This window comes from Pleurodeles waltl, chromosome 1_1, assembly GCF_031143425.1.
Source record: "Pleurodeles waltl isolate 20211129_DDA chromosome 1_1, aPleWal1.hap1.20221129, whole genome shotgun sequence".
Classification (NCBI taxonomy): domain Eukaryota; kingdom Metazoa; phylum Chordata; class Amphibia; order Caudata; family Salamandridae; genus Pleurodeles; species Pleurodeles waltl.
In genome coordinates, this window is record NC_090436.1 from 659,230,440 (window position 1) to 659,255,179 (window position 24,740).

The window sequence follows — 24,740 nt, forward strand, 5'->3', positions numbered from 1 at the left end:
GAGGACAAGCCTGAAACGGCACTGTATCCAAAACTGGGATCCCCCAAACTCTTGAAGGTAACCAGCAATCTCCCCATTTTTTTGTTAACACCTGAGTGGCACAGGTAAGGGTGTGGTGTGCCCTTACCAGTGCCACTCAGGTGTTCACAAACACCCTTACCAGTGCCACTCAGGTGTTCACAAAAAATGTGAGTGGTTGCTGCACACCTTCAAGAGTTTGAGGATCCCAGTTTTCCCCTACCTCAACAATTAGCTGTTGATGGCGGGCTCACCACAGTCAAGTGTAGACAGCCTCCGATGGTGAATCACAATGGTAGACTATGATAGTGAACCTCTTGATATTGTTGGAGTTCACTATCAATATGCTGAAGTCACACTCCTTCCCTCCCTTTCATTAGAGCCATCTTGGATACATTGCAGTTTCAGGCCTGCCCTCCACCAAGACGAGTCCAGGACATTCAAGCTATGATCATGATGGTTCAGCCTCCTCCCTGGGTCTTGGTGTAAAAAGGCTCTTAGGATTCTGGGCCTCTTGTATTCTGCTCTTGACTATGCAATGTAACATAGGCAGACTGTGCAGTAAAACCCAAAGTCTCAGTGGGCCCTGCTCCAGGGGAACCCCTCGAATTCCATCCAGGTCTCAGAGGAGACTATAGGAGACCTACACTGATGGCAGAACTGCTGTTGGACTGGCAGCAAACCTCTTTTAATGCCCCCACCAGAGCAGATGGTGGTGACAGATTCATCACTGCTGGAATGGGGAGGTCATCTGGGAGAGATGGAGATCAGAGGACGCTGACAGAGACCCATCTCCACATCAGCCTGTTGGTGTTGCTGGTCATTCGCCTGGTGTCAAAAGCCTTCCTGCTGTCCATCAAAAGGAGTCTGGTACAGGTTCTGACTGACACCTCCACTGCCTTCCGGTACTGCAACAAGCAGGGCAGGGTGGGGGTTCTGTGCCAGGATGCACTCTGTCTTTTTAGTTGGCTGGAGGGCCAGGGCACTTCCCTGTTCATTAACCACCTGGTGGGATCTTTGAACAACATTGTGGACAAACTCAGCCAGCAGCATCTGGTGGATCATAAATGGAAGTTGCACCCCAAGGCAACACAGCGCGTCTTCCAGTAGTAGCGCTGGCTAGATCATTTTGCCACCAAGAACACACAATGTCAAAAATGTGTGTGCTGGAGTCTCCATGCAGGTTTTTTTTCTGAGATGCATTCCATATAGAGTGGAGCATAGGACTCCTGTACGCCTTTACTCCGATTACTCTCCTGCCCCAAGTTCTGAAGGACAGCAGGAACAACTGCCTCAAGTCAACCTAGTGGCTTCAGATTGGGCAAGCAAAGTGTAGTGCCTGGACCTTGTGGGCATGAGCATATGAGATTGAGTGGCAGCAGTTTACTGCGTTGATCTTCCTCTCAAGGTTGTGGATGTCACCCTTGCTGCCAGGAATGCCTCTACAAAATTTGTCTATACCAGATGCTGTGATAAGATTGTAGCCTGGTGTGGCACCCGCAGTACTGATCCATTAGCAGCCAAACTGTTGGATGTCTTGTTATTTGTTTTATCACTTGCCCAGCAAGGTCTTGCAGTTGGCACAGTTAAAGGCTGTTTTTCAACCTTTGTGCATTTTTACTTTTATCAGACAAACCATTCTTGCTCAAATCACCTGTTTAGATGAGGTTTCTTTAAGGATCTCCTGTTGCAGCTGCAGGGCAGGATCCTGCATCTGAACCTGCACCACTATGTGTGGAGATTGAGTGGCAGCAGTTGACTGTTTGATCTTCCTCCCAAGGTTGTGGATGTTAATCTGACTGCCAAGTATGCCTCTTCAAAATGTGTCCTTAGCCGATGCTGTGATACGATTGTAGCCTGGTATGGCACCTGCAGTTAGCAGCCAAACTGTTGGATGTCTTGTTATTTGTTTTATCACTTGCCCAGCAAGGACTTGCAATTGGCACAGATAAAGGCTGTTTTTCAACCTCTGTGTATTTTTACTTTTACCAGACAAGCCATTCTTGTTCAGATCACCTGTTTTGAGGTTTGTAAAAGTATTAACTCATTTGTTGCCCCCCTCAAATCCTTTATAATGCCGCAGTGGCTCTTAACTTGTTCCTTATGATTTTCATGGGCACACAGTTTGAACCCCTGCACACCTGTCTGCTAGGTCTTCTGACTCTGAAGATTGTGTTGCTGGTCACGGTGACTTCAGCTTGCTGGAGGAGGGAACTCCAAACTCTCTTGCAGTGCAGCCACCTTACACCAACTTTTTACCTGACAAAGTGGTGCCGAATACTAACACTGCTTTTTGTAGAAAGTTGTGGCTGTTTTCACCTTGAGCAATCCATCACTCTTCCAATGTTGTTTTGTCCTGCGTCTTCCCTCATTGGCTGGACCTTAAACGTACCTTGCGCTTTTACATTGATTGCACCAAAGATTATCAGGTCAATGATGTGTTCTCTGTGGGTCTGTCTGGGGCATAGATAACCAAAGAAGTACAGAAAAGGACTTGGTCAAGATGATTATACCTCTGCGTAAAGATCTGCTATGCACTGGCCAAGAAGCTGAGGAGCCTCCAAAGGAGTTTGAGGGCTTATTCCCCTGTGGGCAGGGCTGCTACCAATGCCCTGGCACGTGGGGGGCATGTGCTTGACATCTATCAAGTTGCTGGGAGGTACTACTTTGGTATCTATCTTAAAGGTGAAGAATCTACAGTTAGAAGTATCAATCAGAAGCGCACACTACTTACCTTCGGAAATATTCTTTCTGGTATATACTATATTTAACCACAGATTCTTCTCCCCCCTGTTCTGTGGAATGTGGTTTGTGACAAATTCCCACAGTGTGCCTCTGAAATTTTGTTTCAGGGCACGACTTTGTCTCATGTGAGGAGTAAGACCCTGTCAATCTGAAGACGATCTGGCAACTTGAAGCAAAGCTGTATGTTGCTGAACTCTGAAAGATTGCTCAGAATTCCCACTCAAAGTTGTGGGCATGGACCCTAACTTAGCTTTGGTAATGTTCCTTATGGTGTATACTCTATTTTTTAATGTATTTATTGGTTTTCATAACAAAAATTGACAGCACATAACAAAGTGCCAATACAAGAACTGGGTGCATCATAGTTTTCTTGTGAATACTCTTGTAACTTAGAACTCTATATATCTGCAGATTGTTCACTGGTCCCCCACCTTACTGTTCTGTGGAATGGTCTCTTTTCCCATCTAAAAAGGTACCTAACTAGAGATTTGCACCTTGGTACTTCTGACTACTGTTGCGTTTCCCATCTGAGTGCGAGGACAAGAAAGAAACTGACATCTATGCACATGTGTGGCTCTTATATGCAGCTTCATTGTCCCTTCTGGAGTGGAACAAAGTCATTCCAGAGTTGCATGAAGCCACCTATCTGTGTGTGGGAGCAATGATGTTTAAATCTTCCGGATCCGGTCTTGCATCTAGGGATATTCTAAAGATGAAGAATCAGCAGTTAGAGTATCACCAGAAGTAGTGTGATTGAAAGTAAGCAACTTTCTCTTCTCACTTTCATCACTGATTTAGCTCCTGAAAGGTTAAGATTTTATAGTCCTGATCCTCCAAGAAAAGTTCTGGTTATGGTACTTAGGATAGACTATTAAATACCATAAGTATTCAAAACATGTTATTGATTTTAATGTGTAGAACTAGACGGAGGAAAGGGGACAGATGGAGGAACAAAGAAGGGAGGGTTAGGAATTTGACTTTGACCAAATGTAAATGACCTTATCCCGTGTTTAGTGGCATGGAATCTATGATTTGCTCATTTCCTGGCTAAAGAAGTATATTCAGATTCTAGGTTTCTGGTTCAGCTCAAGAATTGATACTTTTTGTAGGTGAATGATTGTTTACATTTGACTCAATTTTAGTTGACATATGACAGAAGAGTGAATGAGGTGCCATCCTAAATTCATATGACCTATTTATACATGTATATTATTTCCCACTGAAAAAAATACAGAGCTCAAAGTGAAGTTATGGCTGGCTTGATTTATAATGCCTCAGTGTATACTGAAAAGGCCTTGGAAGTTCATGTAAAACACTACACCTAAATGACCGGTATGGTTACAAATAAGGGGCGGCTCCTCCACAATGGTGGAGGAGCATCGCCCCACTGGCTAAGAACCGGCAGCAGAAAAATAAACCAATATTGGAGTATTGTTTTATTTTTCTGCTGCTGGCACAGCCAGCATGTGAAGGGAGGGGGGGGCTGGGCCATAGGAGGTTGGAGGGTAGATGAGGAATTGTGTGCATGTGTGTTTGGACAGCCTAAAACGGCTGTTCAAACACACATCTGCACTTAGGTTTCTCCAGCCCGGCTGTGTACACAGGCAGACTGGTGAAACTGCACAGGTCCAAGGGTGTGTCTGAGCGGCAGTCCGAGCTGCTCAGACCAATCCTGTTGCTGCTTTGATGCCAGCTTGAGCATTAAGCCATTGAGTGCTGAGGAGCCTGTTCAGGCAAGAGGACAAGTGATGAGGCGGTAGGAGAGTACAGCCGCAGCGATGACCGGCAAGACTTTTTTTTTTTCCATTTAGCCCCACCCCCCAATCTCACCCACCCCTCTTCGTCCTTCCCTTGATATTTGCAGCAGCTGCTAATACTGAAAATACCACTGAAATTTGCAAGTTAGTCGGGAGCACAATCCATAATTCGCACAATAGCCATGCAAACCATAAATCATGTTTTCAGTACTTATCTTCTACCACATCCTGAAGCTCCCTGACCATAGCCCGCCCAATGGTCAACCTACAAGGGTGCTGGGTGATGGCCAGGCCCTAAGCCCAACCCTCTGCAGACAGCCAATCCCCTCTGCGCATGGTTAAAGGGCCAAAGGCTGCACCTAAATCTCTGTGGGCGGCCAGAAGTTGGCCACAGGGTATGCATGCAACTCTTAGCAGGCTGACAACACCGGTAGTGGACTGCATTTGGCCATGCGTGATAGGGGATTGGCACAGACCTACTATGCTACGCATTGCGGCCAGATGGCCTGCACTCCACAAATTCAAGTAATTTCCTTACTATAGCCCTGGCGGTAGATAATATATAAAATGTTAAAGAATCACTGTTACTCAGGGTCGGAATCTACCCATAAGGGAACTTGTCAGAGAAACCTGATTCCAGCGAGAGTGCTCCTATAATACGTTTGGATTTAAAAACTCACATCGTTGTTCCAGTGACGCTATGCATGTGTATGCATCCTTGTGCTAGAGTTAAATGCTAATTATTACAGTACATTTCAGCAAAAAACATTTGAGGAAGGTAAGGGTACATGAACTGTGAATGCTACTGTTTAAGAGCCTTGATTTTCATATTGTATAAGTAATTAGTATGTTGCAGAAGTTTATCTTCTTTTTGATCACGGATCAACTTGCTAAAGGCAATGGCCAGGTAGGATTAGTGATATATTTTGACTTTTTAAAATAATTCCCATAAATTGTGCTTGCTTTTTTAATCGTTTATAATCTTTCCTTCTTGTGCGCCTTCCTTTTACGAGACAACTTAGATGCATTGTCATATCTAGACTTCTGTTTTCATAACCTACATTTAGTAGTTATTTTTCCAGCAGGCTTATTTTTAAAACTATATTGTCTTTAAAACTATATTTTCAGTGGCTTTCATTGGCTTGATCAAATTGTTAATGATGTACTTGCACCCATGTCTTGGCTTTAATGTACATTTCTGAGCCAAGTCTGGGCTGGTAATAATTGGCTGGTTTTTAAAAGCTTGTGTTAATATGTGGAGTGTGTTTGGAATATTAGGGGAGTGTGTGTCTGAGTCTGATCATAATCTGGGTTCTGAGCTAAAATATCCCTTCAGTGTACTGAAATATGATTCCAGAAATAATGAATCAGAAATAAACACATTTGGAATTAGCTCAGTCCAGCTTTAGTGATGATTAATCTCTAAATAACACACTTAAAAAAACATATCACTGATTCTTTTAGTATCTCACTCATTTCAGCTTCTTTGTTTCGTTCTTTTATGTTGTAATTATGGGGACACTTCATATATACCAGCTTCTAATCAGCGTCCTGCAGGGGCCTTCCTCTGCCCCTCTTACTTAATTACACAAGCAGACATTCTCATTACCTTCTCTCCCCTTTTATTTTTCTCTATGTGCGCCTTTCCCTCTATCAATAATGTCTGTTGCTCATTCTACAGACCCTTCTCAGCAAATGCTCTTGTATGTATTTTTATTTCCACATCCCTGTTTTTTGTTACACATTTCTGTCTTTTTTGAGTTCCTAATCTGTCCCACCTATGTGTGGCCTGCTTTTTCTATGCTGGTGCCTTCGGACATATGCTATTCTCCTGTGGTTCCTAGTACACCTACCTTGATGGTCTTTTGCACCTCCTGTGTTTCCTTACAGCAACTTAGGGCCTAACCACCAGACTCGCACTGGTGGTCTTTACCGCCGCTGCGGTTGCAGTCCAACCGCCTCATTAAAACCCTGGTGGTCTGATCACCAGGGTATCGCTGCCTCTGCCGGGATTGGTGATCCTGACGAGCTGATGGGTGGGGCCGGTTGCAATCAGCCGGGGCGCCGCTGCACACAGCGCTGCCCTGCTGATTACAACCTGGTTCTCCGCCAGCCTTTTCATGGCTGTTCCACCGCCATGGAAAGGCTGGCGGAGAACAGGTGCAGGGGGCCACAGGGGGGCCCCTGCACTGCCCATACCCATGGCATGGGCAGTGCAGGGGTCCCCCTGCCAAGCAACCTCATAGTGCGCATTATGAGGGTGCTGACTTCCCTGTAGGCGGCAGCATTGCTACGGACTCGATTAATAGCCAACCACAATGCTGCCACAAGTTTTCCGCTGGGCTAACCTTGGTTTCGGCCAGTCAGCCCAGCAGGAAATTCATAATGGTGGTGGCCACCCTGTCTGGAGTTTGGGAGACCGGTGTTCCCGTCTGCCAAACTTGTAATGAGTGCCTTAGTATTTGTACTCTGAGAAATCAATATTGCATCCTTGATGCCCCACCCCTTAATGATAGAACACATTATTCTGATCTCTTCTATTTGGTTTTGAAGGTAGCCAAATGTGTATGGCATTGTGTAGGTTTATTGTAAATGCACCTACCTGTCTTCAGTTGTAATAATATAGCATTATAGCAACATAGCATTAATATTTATTAGCATTACTCTTTTTTTCTGTCCTAATCTGTTTTTTTATCTTCTAAAAAAAGTGCCTTCAATCTTATCCGTTTTCTTTTTTTCAGGCACATCTCAGTTTTCGGTAACTTATTTAATAGTTGCAGATTTCTTGTTCAGGCCTTTTTTAGTGCAAATCTCAGAGAAAACGGCATTATATTACAGTTAAGCAAATATACCCAGCATCAAAATGCAGTTGTTATTATGTATTGTTTTTCTTTTAAATTACATCACTTCCCCATCTATGTTCTTTTGATTCCTACCAGGTAGTCTTCATCAGAAATATTTTTCTGTCCGCAAACTATTTTTTCCTGTAGGAGCCTATGTGGAGGTATATACTCTTGCACCTCATTTTTTGCCCTTATGCAGTGTTTGAAATGGAAATATTGAGTGGGAGGCACATACTATTCCACAGTAGCTGTTTGCTACTGAAAAGTGTCATAAAACTATTGAACTGCCTCCCTCTGAAAAGTGCAGGTGTTTTTCCTTTAAAGTTAAAAAAGCATAGGTACTCAGGAATGATAATACCTGCCCATTTTAAGCACTGTGCGTTTGCCACAAAAGTTCCTTTTTACCTTAGTTGCTATTGTTACGCCTGCTGTGCCAGACTTAGACTTTTGGATTCTTTGATATTAATATATATATATATATATATATATATATATGTGTGTGTGTGTGTGTGTTTGTGTGTGTATGTGTGTGTTTTTTTTCATTCACAGAAGAAAAAAAAAGGTTACAGAGACGTTATAGTTAGGTTCCCATTTTACACGCACAACACCATAGTAATTCAGCAGTTATAGTTGTACTTGTATTAAGAAACTATAATTTGTGGCCTAAAGTTACTTTATGGCATGAGCTATAGTTACTTCACATAAGTATAACTATAACTGCTGAATTTCTGTGGTTTTGTGTGTGTGAAGTGTGAACCTTACTATAACTTCACTGTAACCTTTGTTTTTTCAGTGAATTCCTAAGGTTTTCTTCATTCTATTTCCTAAATATAATGTCCTTATAACCTTTGTTTTTTTTCAGTGAATTTCAATGTTTTTTTTAACAGAAAGTATTATTTAATTACCATACGTTAATCCAACCACTGTGGCGCATTGCCTTTGGCCATCCATGGAAGAGGGTTGGCCGCAAGACCTGGCCTATGGTCAACCCTTGCAGCCAATCCCCCACGGCCAACCCCCCTGCATGCACCCAAGGGGGTTTGATGAGTGAGTGTATAAGTGGGTGTATTTTTTTTTTATTGGGCTCTGGATCTGCACATCCATCACAGATTCACACGGGGGAGGGCAACATGTGCTGCTGTGTATCAGTTGATCCTTGTGCGCACCAGACAAAAAGGTTTCTGGGCAATTTCTTGCCCATGAGGGGTCCTTCATAGACCTCTCCATGAGACCTGTGGGTTCAGGATACCTTTATTCTGACCCCTTATATCAGATTTACTGTGTATCCCCCTCCCTCCCATACCCGGACTGAGTTGATAAAGAAAATGACGGCCGCAACTTTTCTTTCAGGTTGCGCCAATCAGGGCCTTACTTTCGCTCAGGGATCCGTGGATCCAAAACAGTGGATCTGCATCCCTAGATATACATAAATCTTTTTTCTTTAACAACGCAAAAACTACTGAACAGATTTGCACCAAATAAAAAGGAGATCTTTCCAGAAGAAGAGCAAGCTTCCTGCCAAATTTGGTGAAATTCCATTTGGCAGGTTGGGCTGTATTCGGTTCTAAAATCCATATGGGAAATTGCATTGACAAAACACTTTTTGGGAAAACCCCCATGTTTCTCAGCCCGCACTTGATGAATCACCCTGTAACTTTCAAGGCAACTGCTGACATGCGTGGCAAACTAATTTTGAAAGTTTTGTGAAGATTCGTCAAATGGTGCCAAACGTATGTAGGCAAAACAAAACATGCTTTTCCTATGGAAAGTAGGTCTCTTAACTGTAAGTAGCCACTGACCGTTTCTTCTCATGCATACATGGCACCAATCCATAAGCTGAATTTTCCCACTCCTAGCAATGCATTGGTTTTTTTAAGCCATTTATTTAGCAGAAGAACAATGAAGTATAAACTACAAACAGTAACAGTCACTCTGTAGTTCTCGTTTGGAATCCAATAGATAGGAATTCCTCTGATTTCTGCTTGCTGATATTGTTTTGCTGCCGTTTAACGAATCTTCACAAAACTTTGCAGACCTATTCCTTTTTCTTCATTGGTAGATCAGGCAAAGTTACTTGGTGATTTTGTTAAGGAAGGGGCTGAAGATAAGAGGGCATCCCAAAACAGGTTTTTGAACTAATGCATTTTCCATAGGTTTTTTAGACAGATGTAGCCACAAGACAGCTTAAAGTATTTTCATGAATTTGGCAGGAATATAGACCATGGTGGGGAAAGCATCTTTTTTTCAATTTCACGAAAGTACTTTCAGCCAATTTGGACATATAAGGCACTAAATTAGCATCTCAGTTTGCGGTATACTTCAGTACTTGCCAATGACAGGGGAGTATATGATTGGCTAATGGCTGCCTTTGCAAAAGCAAATGGCGGCCACTTTGTTTTAACACACTTTGGCTGTATTCTGGGTTAGGGCCTTGGATATAGGTAAGTAGTAGGTTTTATTTTTCCCCTACCTATTACCATTAAAGGAAAGAGGTAATGGGTAAAGAAAATTATTACGTTTCTCTATATCTAAATATATATATATGGAATACTACAGTACTACTTAGGAACTAAAAAAAAATGTATTTTCAATTTTTTACATATTTTTTTTTATAAAAATGTTTAGAGACTACCACACTACAAAAACATTTTTAAATAATAAAACAAATGTAAAAAAAAATACAAATTATCATTGCTACATTATATTTATGGGAAATAGTGTATTTTTTTTAATATTTTTTTTATATTTAATGTTTCATTTTAATTTTACACTAGCCTGCGTTCTTGCTTTTGAGGTTAAAGATAGTGTAGTACAGTCTACTTAAAAAATTAAAAATGTAAAAAAATTTAAAAAAAACCTGTACAGCACTATTGTTCCACTTATAACCCAGAACGCACAGTAATCATGGTTTAAATTATATTTCACACTTTCATTTTCGGAAGGGCAAAATTGTGTTTACGCCACACTTAGTGTAATGGTAAATATAGTGTAGTACAGTGTAATTAAAAAATGTTTTAAACAAGTAAAATTGATTAAAATAACCCACTGTACTCCACTATATTATCGTTAAAAACCTCAATGCAGTCTAAGTGCATACTAAACAATATGGCAGTACCATGGTACTCTGTGAACTTTTGTGGAAAATATGTAAAGTAATAAAATAACTTTTACCTACCTTTATACACTTACATAAACTAAAACATCCCTTCCTTTGCACTTATAAACAGTAGGGTACTATATTTATACTTAAAAGCCAGAACACACCCAGAGTGTGGCCTAAACAATATGGCTGCCTTTTACTTTTCCAAGGACTTTCATTAGCCGATCATATGCTGTTTTTCCATCTGCATCTAACACAGTATACTGCAACATTACCATGACACAATATATGCTATTTTTTTGTACCTTATGGGCCTGATGCACAGTGGTAACTTACACTCTTGTGTAAGTTTATTAATGCTTGCTTTTCACAAAGACATTTTACTAGTAGTATCTTAACTAGTACATATTCTTCTCACATAAAAAATAGGACTTCCGTTTGTTTTTATGTGCTGACACTCCCCAGTCATAAAGATGCTCTTTGTAAAATATTTTTGTGAATAGCAAACAGTCATAAACTTACTCAAACGTATACGTTTACCTTTGTGAATCAGGCCCTATATTTACTGAAGAAATTTAAATCTGTTACCAAAAAGAACCTTTTGCACCCCATAATCTACATTTCTCACACATTACATCTAAATCAGTTTACCCATTTTCACGCTCCCTCTGTTTAAACAGTACTGTACGTCACAACACGCCACTCCATTGTGCATGTCACTCCGCTCTACGACTACCCAATCTGTGACACTCCATGCCGCTCTACTCTGACATGCCACTGCAGTCTACCATATGCCACTCCACATGTCACTCCACTCTGACACTCCGTCACTCCACCTGACGATAAGCCATTTGAATCCACGACACACCACTCCACTGTACCACACACCACTCCACTATACAACATGCCACTCGACTGTACATCCCAGTTCACTCCGTGCCACTTTGCTTGGCGACACTGTACCACACGCTACTCTGACACGCTACTCCACTCTTCTGTACATCATGCCTCTCCACTGTACATATGCCACCCCACTGTACGACAACCCACTCCACTGTCAGTCTATGCGACTTCACTCTGTGAAATGCAACTCAACTCTCGAAGATGCCATCCAGCTGCACCACACGCCACTAGACTCTACGATATGCTACTCCATTGTGTCATTCCACCATGCCACTTTACTCTATGCTATCCCACTCTATGCCACTTCATTCTACACCACTCCAGTGTACGCCACTCCACTCTAGTCTACTCCCTTTTACAAAAGTTCACTCCACTCTACCACAGTCCTCTCCACTCTACGACCCTACTCCACTCTATGCCCCGCCACTTCACTCTCCTGTGGGCCACTCCACTCTATTCCACCCCAGTTTACTGCACTCTACTATGACACACTACTCCACTCCACTGTATGCTACTCTATGCCACACAACTCTACAACACTCTTTACCTGTGCACTCTACTCCACACCGCTCCGCTCTACAACTCTGTAATCCACTCTATGGCACTGCACTATACTCTACTGTACAACACTTTCATCTGTGACACACCACTCCAGACCACTATACAACACATCATTCCACACTGACACTTTACTACACTGTATGATATAGTAAGCCACTGTAGTCCACTCCATGGCACTCTACTCTACAACATGTCAGACTGCTCAGCCACTTTACTCCACTTTCTTACGCTCCTCCACTCGACTACGACAGTTAACTTCACTCTACACCACTGTATGACATTCTACTCTATGCTGCTCTACTCCGCTCTGTGCAACTACACTCTTCAGTACTCTACTCCACTCTATCCCCCACTGACACTACTCCACTCTATCCCCCTAAACTGCAGTCCACTGTGAAACACTACTCCATTTGTTGCCACTTTACGACACTCTACTCCTCTCTGGGCCATTTTTCAGTACTGTACTCCACTCTCCACAACTCTCGGTACTGAACTGCAATCCACTACTCAACTGTATGCCACTCCTTGCCACTCTGCGCTATTCAACTCTGACACCGTATGCTATTCCACTATACCATATTCTGACCATCTACTGTATGCAACAGCGCTCTATAGCTGTCTACTGTGCTGTCTGCCACTCCATTCTACTCTACAACACTTTCCAACGCTATACAACACGCCACTCTACTGAATGACACACCACGCCAATATGAGTCTTTACTGAACTCTACACTGTACTACACCACTCCACTCAATACTACTCCATGCCTCTCTACCCAATGACACTTTACTCCACTCAACTCTACTCTACGACACTTAACTCAACTCTGCGTCACTATACGATTCTCTAGTCTACATCGCTGCACTCTGACACTCTACTCTATGTAACTCCACTCTACAAGACTGTACTGCACTGTATGTCACTCTAAACAACTCTACTCCATGCCCCTACACTCCACTGTACAAAACTCTTTCCTACTATTTGCCCCTGTACGACACTCTACTTTAAACCACTCTACGATACTCTACTCTACTCTACCCAAATCTGTATATACCACTCCACCCCACTTTATTCCACTGAACTCTGACACAGTACTCTATTACTCCATTGTATGCCACTCCACTCTTCGCCATTATGCCATTCCACTCAGCCACTAAATGCCACTCCACTTTACCACACTGTACAACAGTCTACTCTACTGTATGCAACTCCACTCTACAACCCACTAATCCACTGTATGCCACTCCGTTCTATTCTGCAAAACTTTTCAACACTGTCCAGCATTCCATTCCACTTATCTATATGACACGTCACCCCACCCCACTCCACTCAACAACACTCTACTTCATACCCATCTACTCTATGCCACTGTGCTACACTGTATGGCACTCTGGCAAGGCACTCTACTCCTCTCTACGGCATGCCACTCTACTCTGACACAGCTCTCCTTTCTATGGCAATCTTCTCCACTGTACTCTACGACACATTACTCTATGCTTTTCCACTGTACAACACTCTGCTCCAATCTGTGCCAGTCTACGACACTGTACTTGACAACACTCCACTCAATAGCACTCCTCTGAATGACATGCCATTGTTCAAGACTACACTGTCTGACACTCCACTCTGGGACAGCCCACTCCTCTCAATGACTCTACTGTAGTGTACAACAGATCACTTCACACTACGCCAGTGCACTCTAGAAGACTTTACTTCATCATATGTCCCTCCACTCTATGCCACTGTACGACACTCCTCTCAGACTCTGCTGTATCTACGACATGCCCCTTAACTCTGTGCCACTCTGTTTTAGAATACTCTACTCCACCATATGCTCCTCCACTCTTCTACACTCTACGAAACTGCACTGTACGACATGCCACTCTGACACTCCACTCTGACACTATAATGTATGAGACTCTATGACACACTACGACATTGTACTCCAATCTGTGCCACTCTGCTTGACAGCACTCCAATCCACAACACTTGAGTTGATGACACTCTACTGTACGACCCTAGACTCCATTCCACAACACACTACCCTAATTGACTATATAGCACTTTACTCCACTCTCCTCCACTACACTCTACAACACTCTCCTCCACTGTTTCTACAGCACTCCACTGAATGACACTCCACTCGATGATTTGAAACATTTTTATTACAAAAATAAAAAACATTGAAATTCAATGAAAAAAAAAAAAAAAACCAAAGATTAAGGATAAGTTTGAAAAATAAACCCTATTCTTTCTATACAAACCTAACTTAAACTACACAATCAATCAATCAGTTTTTGTAAAGCACTGCTACTCACCCGTGAGGGTCTCAAGGTGCTGGAGGGGGAGGGGCCTCATCTGAAGGGCCACGTCTTGAGGTTCTTCCTGAACTTGGTGAGTGATGGGCCTTGTCTGAGGTGCAGGGGGAGGTTGTTCCAGCTCTTTTCTGCAATGTAGGTGACGGATCGTCCTCCAGCTGTGGTTTTACGAATACAAAGGATGGTGGCCAGGGCCATCTTGACAGAGCGGAGGGATCTGGCAGGGGTGTGGAAAGAGACGTGGTGGTTCAGGCAGGCTGGTCCTCCGTTGTGTATGGCCTTGTACGTGTGGGCGAGTAGCTTGAAGGTGATTCGTTTCTCGACTGGGAGCCAGTGGAGGGTCCTGGGGTGTTGGGAGATGTGTTCTCGGCGTGGGAGGTCCAGGATGAGTCTGGCAGTGGCGTTCTGGATGAGTTGAAGTTTTTTGGCCAAAGGAGCTATAGAGAGGGTTCCGTTGCCAGAAGTAGGTCGTGGTTGCTATTCCCACTACTTTCTGGTGCTGAAAAAGGACAAGGGTCTTCATCCTATATTAGATCTTCGGTCCCTCAACCTCTTCCTCAAAAAGGAGAAGTTCAAAATGCTGACATTGGCTCAGGTCTGATCTGCCCTGGGTCCCGGAGACTAGATGGTAGCGTTGGACTTTCAAGAAGCATACTTCCACGTTCCCGTCTTGCCGGCCCACTGACGTTACCTACCTTTCGTGGTAGGTCACGAGCACTTTGTTTACCGTGCTCCCATTTGGCCTTAACAGTGCTCTTTAGGTGTTCACGAAAGTGATGGTGGTGGTGGCAGCTCATCTGCGCAGGTTAGGGGTCGTAGTCTTCCCCTTCCTCGACGATTGGCCTTTGAAGGCGAACTCGCCCCAGACAGTCGTCTTCCACCTCTAGACTACAGCAAACCTTTTGCATTCACTGGGGTTCACTATCAACGTGCCGAAGTCACACCTGACTCCTTCTCAGACGCTCCCTTTCATCAGAGCTGTTCTGTATACAGTGCACTTTCGGGCATATCCTCCCAAAAAGCGAGTCTAGGATATTCGGGCTATTATACCGATGTTTGGGTCAAAAGCAGATCCCTCTCCTTTCACCAACCAGATCTTACAATCATGACAGATGCGTCACTCCTGGGATGGGGCAGCCACATGGGAGAGACGGAGATCAGAGGCCTCTGGTCTCCAGGCAGAAACCAGGCTCCATATTAATCATCTGGCACTTCGAGCGATTCGACTAGCATTAAATGCATTCCTTCCCTCTCTCAAGGGGAAAGCAGTGCAAGTATTCACAGACAACATCACCGCCATGTGGTACTGCAACAGACAAGGTGGAGAGGGGTTGTGGACCCCTTGTCAAGAGGCTTTTCGCCTCTGGACTTGGCTGGAACATCAGGGCACTTCCCTGGTGGTTCAACAACTGGCGGGCTCCTTGAATGCCAGAGCAGATGAACTCAGCTAACGAAGCGTGGTCAATCATGAATGGCGTCTCCATCCAGAGGTGGTGCAATGTCTTTTCCTTCAGTGGGGAGAACCTTGGTTAGACTTGTTCGCCTCTGTAGAGAACGCGCGATGTCAGTTTCCAAGGCAGCACTTGCTAGGCGATGCCTTTCATTGCGAGTGGAATTCAGGCCTCCTGTACACCTTTCTGCCCATACCACTTCTGCCCAGAGTTCTAAAGGAGATCAGGCAAGACTGGGCCCAAGTTATACTGGTGGCTCCGGACTGGGCACGAAGAGTCTGGTATCCTGAGCTGATGAGCATGGCCATAGCTCCTCCGATCGGACTGCCTTTTTGGGAGGATCTTCTGTCGCAGCAGCAGGGGACGGTCCTCCATCCGAACCTGTCCACCCTCTGCCTCCTTGCGTGGAGATTGAGCGGCGACAGTGGATGTTTTTTTGACCTGCACCTGAAGTCTGTAACATTATCTTGGCAGCCAGGCGTCCCTCAACCAAAACCATATACGCCTGTCATTGGAAGAAATTTGTGGCATGGTGCATCGACAAATCTGTCGATCCTCTATCTGCTCATCTTTCTCAAGTCCTCCTCTTTATTCTTCCCCTTGCTCAGCAGGGTTCCATCCTGGGCACTCTTAAGGGCTATCTTTCTGCTATCTCTGCTTTCTTGAGGTTACCAGATCAGCCTTCCGTATTTAAATCTCCTATTGTTTGGAGGTTTCTTAAAGGCCTCACACATCTCTTTCCTCCTATCCCATTTATCATGCCCCAGTTGGATCTAAACCTGGTATTAACATACCTTATGTGTGCCTTGTTTGAGCCGCTTCACAACTGCCCTTTATGGCTCTTAACCATCAAGACTGTCTTTTTAGTTGCCGTTACCCCTGCCCGCATAGTAAGTGAGCTCCCTGCTCTGTCATCTAAGCCACCTTTCCTGGCAATACATCCTGACAAAGTGGTACTTCGTATAAGGGCTTTTTTCCTACCTAAAGTAGAGACACCCTTCCATGTCAGACAGTCCATCACCTTGCCTACCTCCACATCCCTCTTATGAAGAGGAGAGACTCCACCATCTGGACCCAAAAAGAGCGTTGGGGTTCTAACTTGATCGTACCAATGACTTCCGGGTGGACGATCAACTCTTTGTGGGATATGTGGGTGCAAAGAAGGGGAAGGCGGTGCAGAAGAGGACCATTTCACAATGGGTGCTCATATGCATCAAAATGTGCTACGCTCTGGCTAAGAAGCAACCTCCTGAAGGTTTGCGTGCTCATTCCACCAGAGCTACTGCTGCTACTACAGCCCTAGCACGGGGCATTCCAGTCCTGGACATCTGTCAGTCAGCGACGTGGGCATCTCTGCACACTTTTACCACTCCTACCTGACAGTCAGGTCCGAAGGGACGGCTACTTTGGCCGTTCGGTCCTGCAGGACTTCTTGGTGTTATCTTGGTTCGCAGCCCACCACCGGGGATGGTATTGCTCGGGTATCTATTTAAAGGTAAGGAATCTGAAACCAGAAGTCTCTATCAGATGTACAAGTTACTTACCTTTGCTAACGATATATCTGGTAGAAGCATATTCTAGTTGCAGATTCCTTACCGACCCGCCCATCCTCCCCGCATTGCGAACTGATTTCTAGGGACAGGAACTTGCCCTTAAGAGCCCTAGTTTTGGCACACCACTCTGTGTTCCTCATGGCTCCGCACTACTGCGTGGAAAGTCGTGAAAAGAAACTGACGTCAGCGCGCTGGGGTGGTGCCTATATACAACGTCATCACGGCGAACGCGACGCCCGCGGAGTTGACTGATGCCACCTGACGGCGCGCAGAGGTACTGCTCAAAGAAAAATCTCCGGGTCCAGAATGACGCCAGGGGAAATTCAAAGGTAAGGAATCTGCAACTAGAATATGTCTCTACCAGGCATATCTTTACAGAAGGTAAGTAACTTGTACATTAGTAGTGATTAATCTGGTTTCTACATTAAAGGCTAGAGCCATTAAAGCCAGAACAATATGTTCGATGGCATCTGTCGCTGTAGATACGCATGTTCTGCAATAGCTCGCCATCTGGTGTTGGGCCGGAGTGTTACAAGTTGTTTTTCTTCGAAGAAGTCTTTCGAGTCACGGCACCGAGTGACTCCTCCTTTTGTCTCCATTGCGCATGGGCGTCGACTCCATCTTCGATTGTTTTTTTTCCGCCATCGGGTTCGGACGTGTTCCTGTCGCTCCGAGTTTCGGAACGGAAAAAATAGTTAATTTCGGAAGATTTTCGTCGGTATTGTTGCGTTCGGGATCGGCGTACTTAGATTCCACACCGCATCGAAGATCGAAGAGCTCCGGTGCCCTTCGGGGTAGTTTTTCGATCCTCCGTCGGGGGCCTGGTCGGCCCGACCGCGTGCTGAAGAACGCCGATGGAACGGACCCCGTTCCGTTTCTGCCCCAAATGCCACAATAAATACCCCTACACAGACCAACACTTGGTCTGCAACCTGTGCCTGTCACCTGAGCACAGCGAAGACACCTGCGAGGCCTGTCGTGCGTTCCGGTCCCGAAAAACACTCCGAGACCGTCGAGCCAGAAGACTTCAAATGGCGTCCGCACCGACAGCCCAACGGGAGTTCGAGGAACAAGAAGAGGAAGGTACCTTCTCGATCCAAGACTCAGACTCCGAAGGATTCGACGATACACAAACCGTGAGTAAGACGTCGAAAACCACACAAAGAAACATTTACAAGGCCCAGGGGACGCCACTGCCACCAGGCCATGGCTCGACCCATAAATTCGGTGACCGACCGTCGGCACCGAAAAAGGCCCAAACAGTGCCGAGATCGTCCGACTCCGGTCGAGACACCGGCACGCAGCCTTCTCGGGACCGAGAAAGTGCTGGAGACAAGCCTCGACACCGAGATGCCGGTGTGGACACGTCTCGACGCCGAGACAGCGGCACCGAAACAGATCGACGCCGAGAGGTTTCGGCCCCGAAAAGGAAAAAAGTCACCTCGGAGCCGAAAAAACACGCAGACAAAGTTTCGATGCCGAAACAAACTGCAAGCGACCCAGCTTCAGGCTCTTATACAGAAGAGCACTCGCTAACCTCCCAAATGCAAAAGCATAGGTTTGAGGAAGAGCTACAAGCAACTGATGTGGACCATACGCAAAAGCGTATCTTCATTCAGCAGGGAACAGGAAAAATAAGCACCCTTCCCCCCATTAGGAGAAAGAGAAGGTTGGAGTTCCAGACGGAACAAGCACCACAACCAAAAGTGGTGAAAAGAGTTACACCACCACCCTCTCCTCCGCCCGTGATTAACGTTTCACCAGCACAAACGCCATCACACTCCCCAGCTCACACCACCATGAGCCAGGGTGACCAAGATCAGGACGCATGGGACCTATACGACGCCCCAGTGTCAGATAACAGCCCAGAGGCATACCCTACAAAACCATCTCCACCAGAAGACAGCACCGCGTACTCTCAGGTGGTGGCTACAGCAGCACAATTTCACAACGTAAGCCTCCACTCAGAACAGGTCGAGGATGATTTCTTGTTCAACACACTCTCCTCCACCCACAGCTCCTACCAAAGCCTGCCTATGCTCCCTGGTATGCTCCGGCACGCAAAAGACATATTTAAGGACCCGGTCAAAAGTAGGGCAATCACACCAAGGGTGGAAAAAAAGTATAAGCCGCCTCCTACGGACCCGGTTTTCATCACAACACAGCTGCCACCAGACTCTGTTGTTGTAGGAGCAGCTAGGAAAAGGGCCAACTCTCACACATCTGGAGATGCACCACCCCCAGATAAAGAAAGCCGCAAGTTCGATGCAGCTGGTAAGAGAGTCGCAGCACAAGCTGCAAACCAGTGGCGCATCGCGAACTCCCAGGCACTACTTGCGCGCTATGACAGAGCCCACTGGGACGAGATGCAACATCTCATTGAACATCTGCCCAAAGACTTCCAAAATAGGGCAAAACAAGTGGTTGAGGAGGGACAGACCATCTCCAACAACTAGATACGTTCCTCCATGGACGCTGCAGATACAGCTGCACGGACAATTAATACATCTGTAACTATCAGAAGGCATGCATGGCTCCGAACGTCTGGATTTAAACCAGAGATTCAACAAGCAGTTCTCAATATGCCTTTTAATGAAAAAGAACTGTTCGGTCCAGAAGTGGACACAGCGATTGAGAAACTCAAAAAAGATACAGACACTGCCAAAGCCATGGGCGCACTCTACTCCCCGCAGAGCAGAGGGAATTACAGCACATTCCGTAAAACGCCCTTTCGAGGGGGGTTTCGGGGTCAAAGCACACAAGCCAGCACCTCACAATCAACACCGTCCACTTACCAGGGACAGTATAGAGGAGGTTTTCGGGGACAATATAGAGGAGGGCAATTCCCTAGAAATAGAGGGAGATTTCAAAGCCCCAAAACCCCTACTACTAAACAATGACTCACATGTCACTCACCCCCTCCACACAACACCAGTGGGGGGAAGAATAGGTCATTATTACAAAGCATGGGAGGAAATCACTACAGACACTTGGGTTCTAGCAATTATCCAACATGGTTATTGCATAGAATTTCTACAATTCCCTCCAAACATACCACCAAAAGCACAAAATTTAACAACACACCATTCCAATCTCCTGGAGATAGAAGTGCAGGCACTATTGCAAAAGAATGCAATCGAATTAGTGCCAAACACACAAATAAACACAGGAGTTTACTCACTGTACTTTCTGATACCAAAGAAGGACAAAACGCTGAGACCAATCCTAGACCTCAGAGTAGTGAACACTTTCATCAAATCAGACCACTTCCACATGGTCACACTACAAGAAGTATTGCCATTGCTAAAACTGCACGACTACATGGCAACTTTAGACCTCAAGGATGCTTATTTCCATATACCAATACACCCATCGCACAGGAAATACCTAAGGTTTGTATTCAAAGGAATACATTACCAATTCAAGGTACTGCCTTTCGGATTAACAACCGCACCAAGAGTCTTTACCAAATGTCTAGCAGTGGTCGCAGCACACATAAGAAGGCAGCTAATACATGTGTTCCCATATCTAGACGACTGGCTAATCAAGGCCCATTCGTTAATAGAGTGCTCAAATCACACAAATCATATCATACAAACCCTCTTCAAACTAGGGTTCACTGTCAATTTCACAAAATCCAAAATTCTGCCACGCAAGGTACAACAATACCTGGGAGCCATAATAGACACATCAAAAGGAGTAGCCACTCCAAGTCCACAAAGAATTCAAAATTTCAACACCATCATACAACGCATGTATCCAACACAAAAGATACAGGCAAAGATGGTATTACAACTCCTAGGCATGATGTCATCATGCATAGCCATTGTCCCAAACGCAAGACTGCACATGAGGCCCTTACAACAATGCCTAGCATCACAGTGGTCTCAAGCACAGGGTCACCTTCTAGATCTGGTGTTAATAGACCGCCAAACTTACCTCTCGCTTCTGTGGTGGAACAACATAAATTTAAACAAGGGGCGGCCTTTCCAAGACCCAGTGCCACAATACGTAATAACAACAGATGCTTCCATGACAGGGTGGGGAGCACACCTCAATCAACACAGCATACAAGGACAATGGAACGTACATCAAACAAAACTGCATATCAATCACCTAGAACTTCTAGCAGTTTTTCAAGCACTAAAAGCTTTCCAACCAATAATAGTTCACAAATACATTCTCGTCAAAACAGACAACATGACAACAATGTATTATCTAAACAAGCAGGGAGGGACGCACTCCACGCAGTTAAGCCTGCTAGCACAAAAAAATTGGCATTGGGCAATTCACAACCAAATTCGCCTAATTGCACAGTTTATACCAGGGATACAAAATCAACTCGCAGACAATCTCTCTCGAGATCACCAACAGGTCCACGAATGGGAAATTCACCCCCAAATACTGAACACTTATTTCAAACTCTGGGGAACACCTCAGATAGACTTGTTTGCGACAAGGGAGAACGCAAAATGCCAAAACTTCGCATCCAGATACCCACACAAACAATCCCAAGGCAATGCCCTATGGATGAACTGGTCAGGGATATTTGCTTATGCTTTTCCTCCTCTCCCTCTCCTTCCTTACCTGGTAAACAAACTCAGTCAAAGCAAACTCAAACTCATATTGATAGCACCAACTTGGGCAAGGCAACCCTGGTACACAACGCTGCTAGACCTATCAGTGGTACCCTGCATCAAATTGCCCAACAGGCCAGATCTGTTGACACAGCACAACCAAAAGATCAGACACCCAGATCCAGCATCGCTGAATCTAGCAATCTGGCTCCTGAAATCCTAGAATTCGGACACTTACAACTTACCCAAGAATGTATGGAAGTCATAAAACAAGCAAGAAGGCCATCCACCAGGCACTGCTATGCAAGTAAATGGAAGAGGTTTGTTTGCTACTGCCATATTAATCAAATACAACCATTACACACAACTCCAGAACATGTAGTGGGTTACTTGCTTCACTTACAAAAATCTAACCTAGCTTTCTCTTCCATTAAGATTCACCTTGCAGCAATATCTGCATACCTGCAGACTACCTATTCAACTTCCCTATATAAAATACCAGTCATTAAAGCATTCATGGAGGGCCTTAGGAGAATTATACCACCAAGAACACTACCTGTTCCTTCATGGAACCTAAATGTTGTCCTAACTAGACTTATGGGTCCACCTTTTGAACCCATGCACTCCTGCGACATACAGTTCCTAACCTGGAAGGTGGCATTTCTCATCGCCATTACTTCCCTGAGAAGAGTAAGCGAGATTCAGGCGTTTACTATACAGGAACCTTTTATACAACTACACAAAAATAAAGTCGTCCTAAGGACCAATCCTAAATTTTTGCCAAAGGTTATTTCACCGTTCCATCTAAATCAAACAGTGGAACTTCCAGTGTTCTTTCCACAGCCAGATACCGTAGCTGAAAGGGCACTACATACATTAGATGTCAAAAGAGCATTAATGTATTACATTGACAGAACAAAGAACATCAGAAAGACTAAACAACTCTTTATTGCATTTCAAAAACCTCATGCAGGAAACCCAATTTCAAAACAAGGTATAGCCAGATGGATAGTTAAATGCATCCAAATCTGCTACCTTAAAGCTAAACGACAGCTGCCCATTACACCAAGGGCACACTCAACCAGAAAGAAAGGTGCTACCATGGCCTTTCTAGGAAACATCCCAATGCAAGAAATATGTAAGGCAGCCACATGGTCTACGCCTCACACATTCACCAAGCACTACTGTGTAGACGTGTTATCCGCACAACAAGCCACAGTAGGTCAAGCTGTATTAAGGACATTTTTTCAGACTACTTCCACTCCTACAGGCTGATCCACCGCTTTTGGGGAAATAACTGCTTACTAGTCTATTGCAGAACATGCGTATCTACAGCGACAGATGCCATCGAACTGAAAATGTCACTTACCCAGTGTACATCTGTTCGTGGCATCAGTCGCAGTAGATTCGCATGTGCCCACCCGCCTCCCCGGGAGCCTGTAGCAGTTTGGAAGTTACCTTCAATTATTTATATATGTATCATCTCAACCTTAAATAGGTGCATACTTAGTCACTCCATTGCATGGGCACTATTACTACAATTCAACTCCTACCTCACCCTCTGCGGGGAAAAACAATCGAAGATGGAGTCGACGCCCATGCGCAATGGAGACAAAAGGAGGAGTCACTCGGTCCCGTGACTCGAAAGACTTCTTCGAAGAAAAACAACTTGTAACACTCCGGCCCAACACCAGATGGCGAGCTATTGCAGAACATGCGAATCTACTGCGACTGATGCCACGAACAGATGTACACTGGGTAAGTGACATTTTCATTCAATCTCAGGTCAGTGTTTGAAACATTGCAGACTGCTTTAGGACATAACGTTTGCCAGAGACCATAGATAAAGATAAAATAGCAATAGGCTAAAAGAGTAACCTTGCAACATTCCACTGGTAAAAACCCATGCAGTAGATCAGACAAAGGGGAGGCTGCTTTGCTACTTCTCCCATTGCTAAAAGGAGCAGATACAAGCCATAATGAGTTCTTTCATCCATAGGTAGTCTGGGCTTTCCAGCAGGATACTCTCGTCCATATTATCAAATTCTGGTGATAATATGGAGCACTAGAACCATTGTTTACTGTTAAAGGCTGGTTATCCAGGACTGTGCTATGGCATGGTCTGAACACTGCCTGAAAAAGGAGCAAAATAACTGTGTCTATGTGACTCTAAAGTTATGTGATCACTGCTTTAACTAAAAGTTGCCAGTAAATAATGAATTGAAGATTGGATGATAGCTGCTTACCTCAGAAGGGTTAATGATTGGTTTTTCGGCAAAGGTAAAATAAACTCTTGTTCTCATTAGGGGCCGATAAATGTAGCAAAATGGTTATTTAATAACTGTTGTACTGTGATGCAGGTGATAGGTACTGAACGCTTCAACTATTTCCCTAAACAGCAGTCATTGGGCAAGGTACCTACCTGTAGTCTTGTTTTTGCCCTTCCTACTGTGGTAGAGATGGTAGCACCACAAACGCAGGGTCGCACATGGTGATTTTGTCTCATCAATAGCTGCTGTGTGATACAGTTAATATTTTCCTCAACATATGCTGCCACGGATAAGCATATGTCAGCCGAGGGAAAGTTACTGCATTTAATTTGGGAATGGCAATTACTTTAAAAAACAGGAAAAAGCTCCTTTGTTAGATTTGAGGCTGAATATAAAAGTAGGGCAACATGAGTTTTAGGTCTTAGGAACAATGCCTTAAAAACGTCCTGTTGTTGCTTACAGGCAGAAAACATGTCAGAATCATACTTTAGAAGCCAGCACCTCTCTGCCAGCTTTTACAAGCCTTTTAAGCCTGGCTATATCTATTGAGCAACATTTATTTAATTTTATCCGGGGCCTAGTTAAGAAACAGATATAGGCCCTCATTATAACATTGGCGGTAAAAACCGCCTACTGCCTCAGC

At 44.6% G+C, this 24,740-nt stretch overlaps 1 protein-coding gene across 1 annotated transcript in view; it reads left to right on the top strand.

The window, feature by feature from the left end:
• The window catches only part of DMXL1 (Dmx like 1), a 1,414,533-nt gene that overhangs the window by 1,043,069 nt on the left and 346,724 nt on the right, over window positions 1-24,740 (top strand). The window lies entirely within an intron of this gene.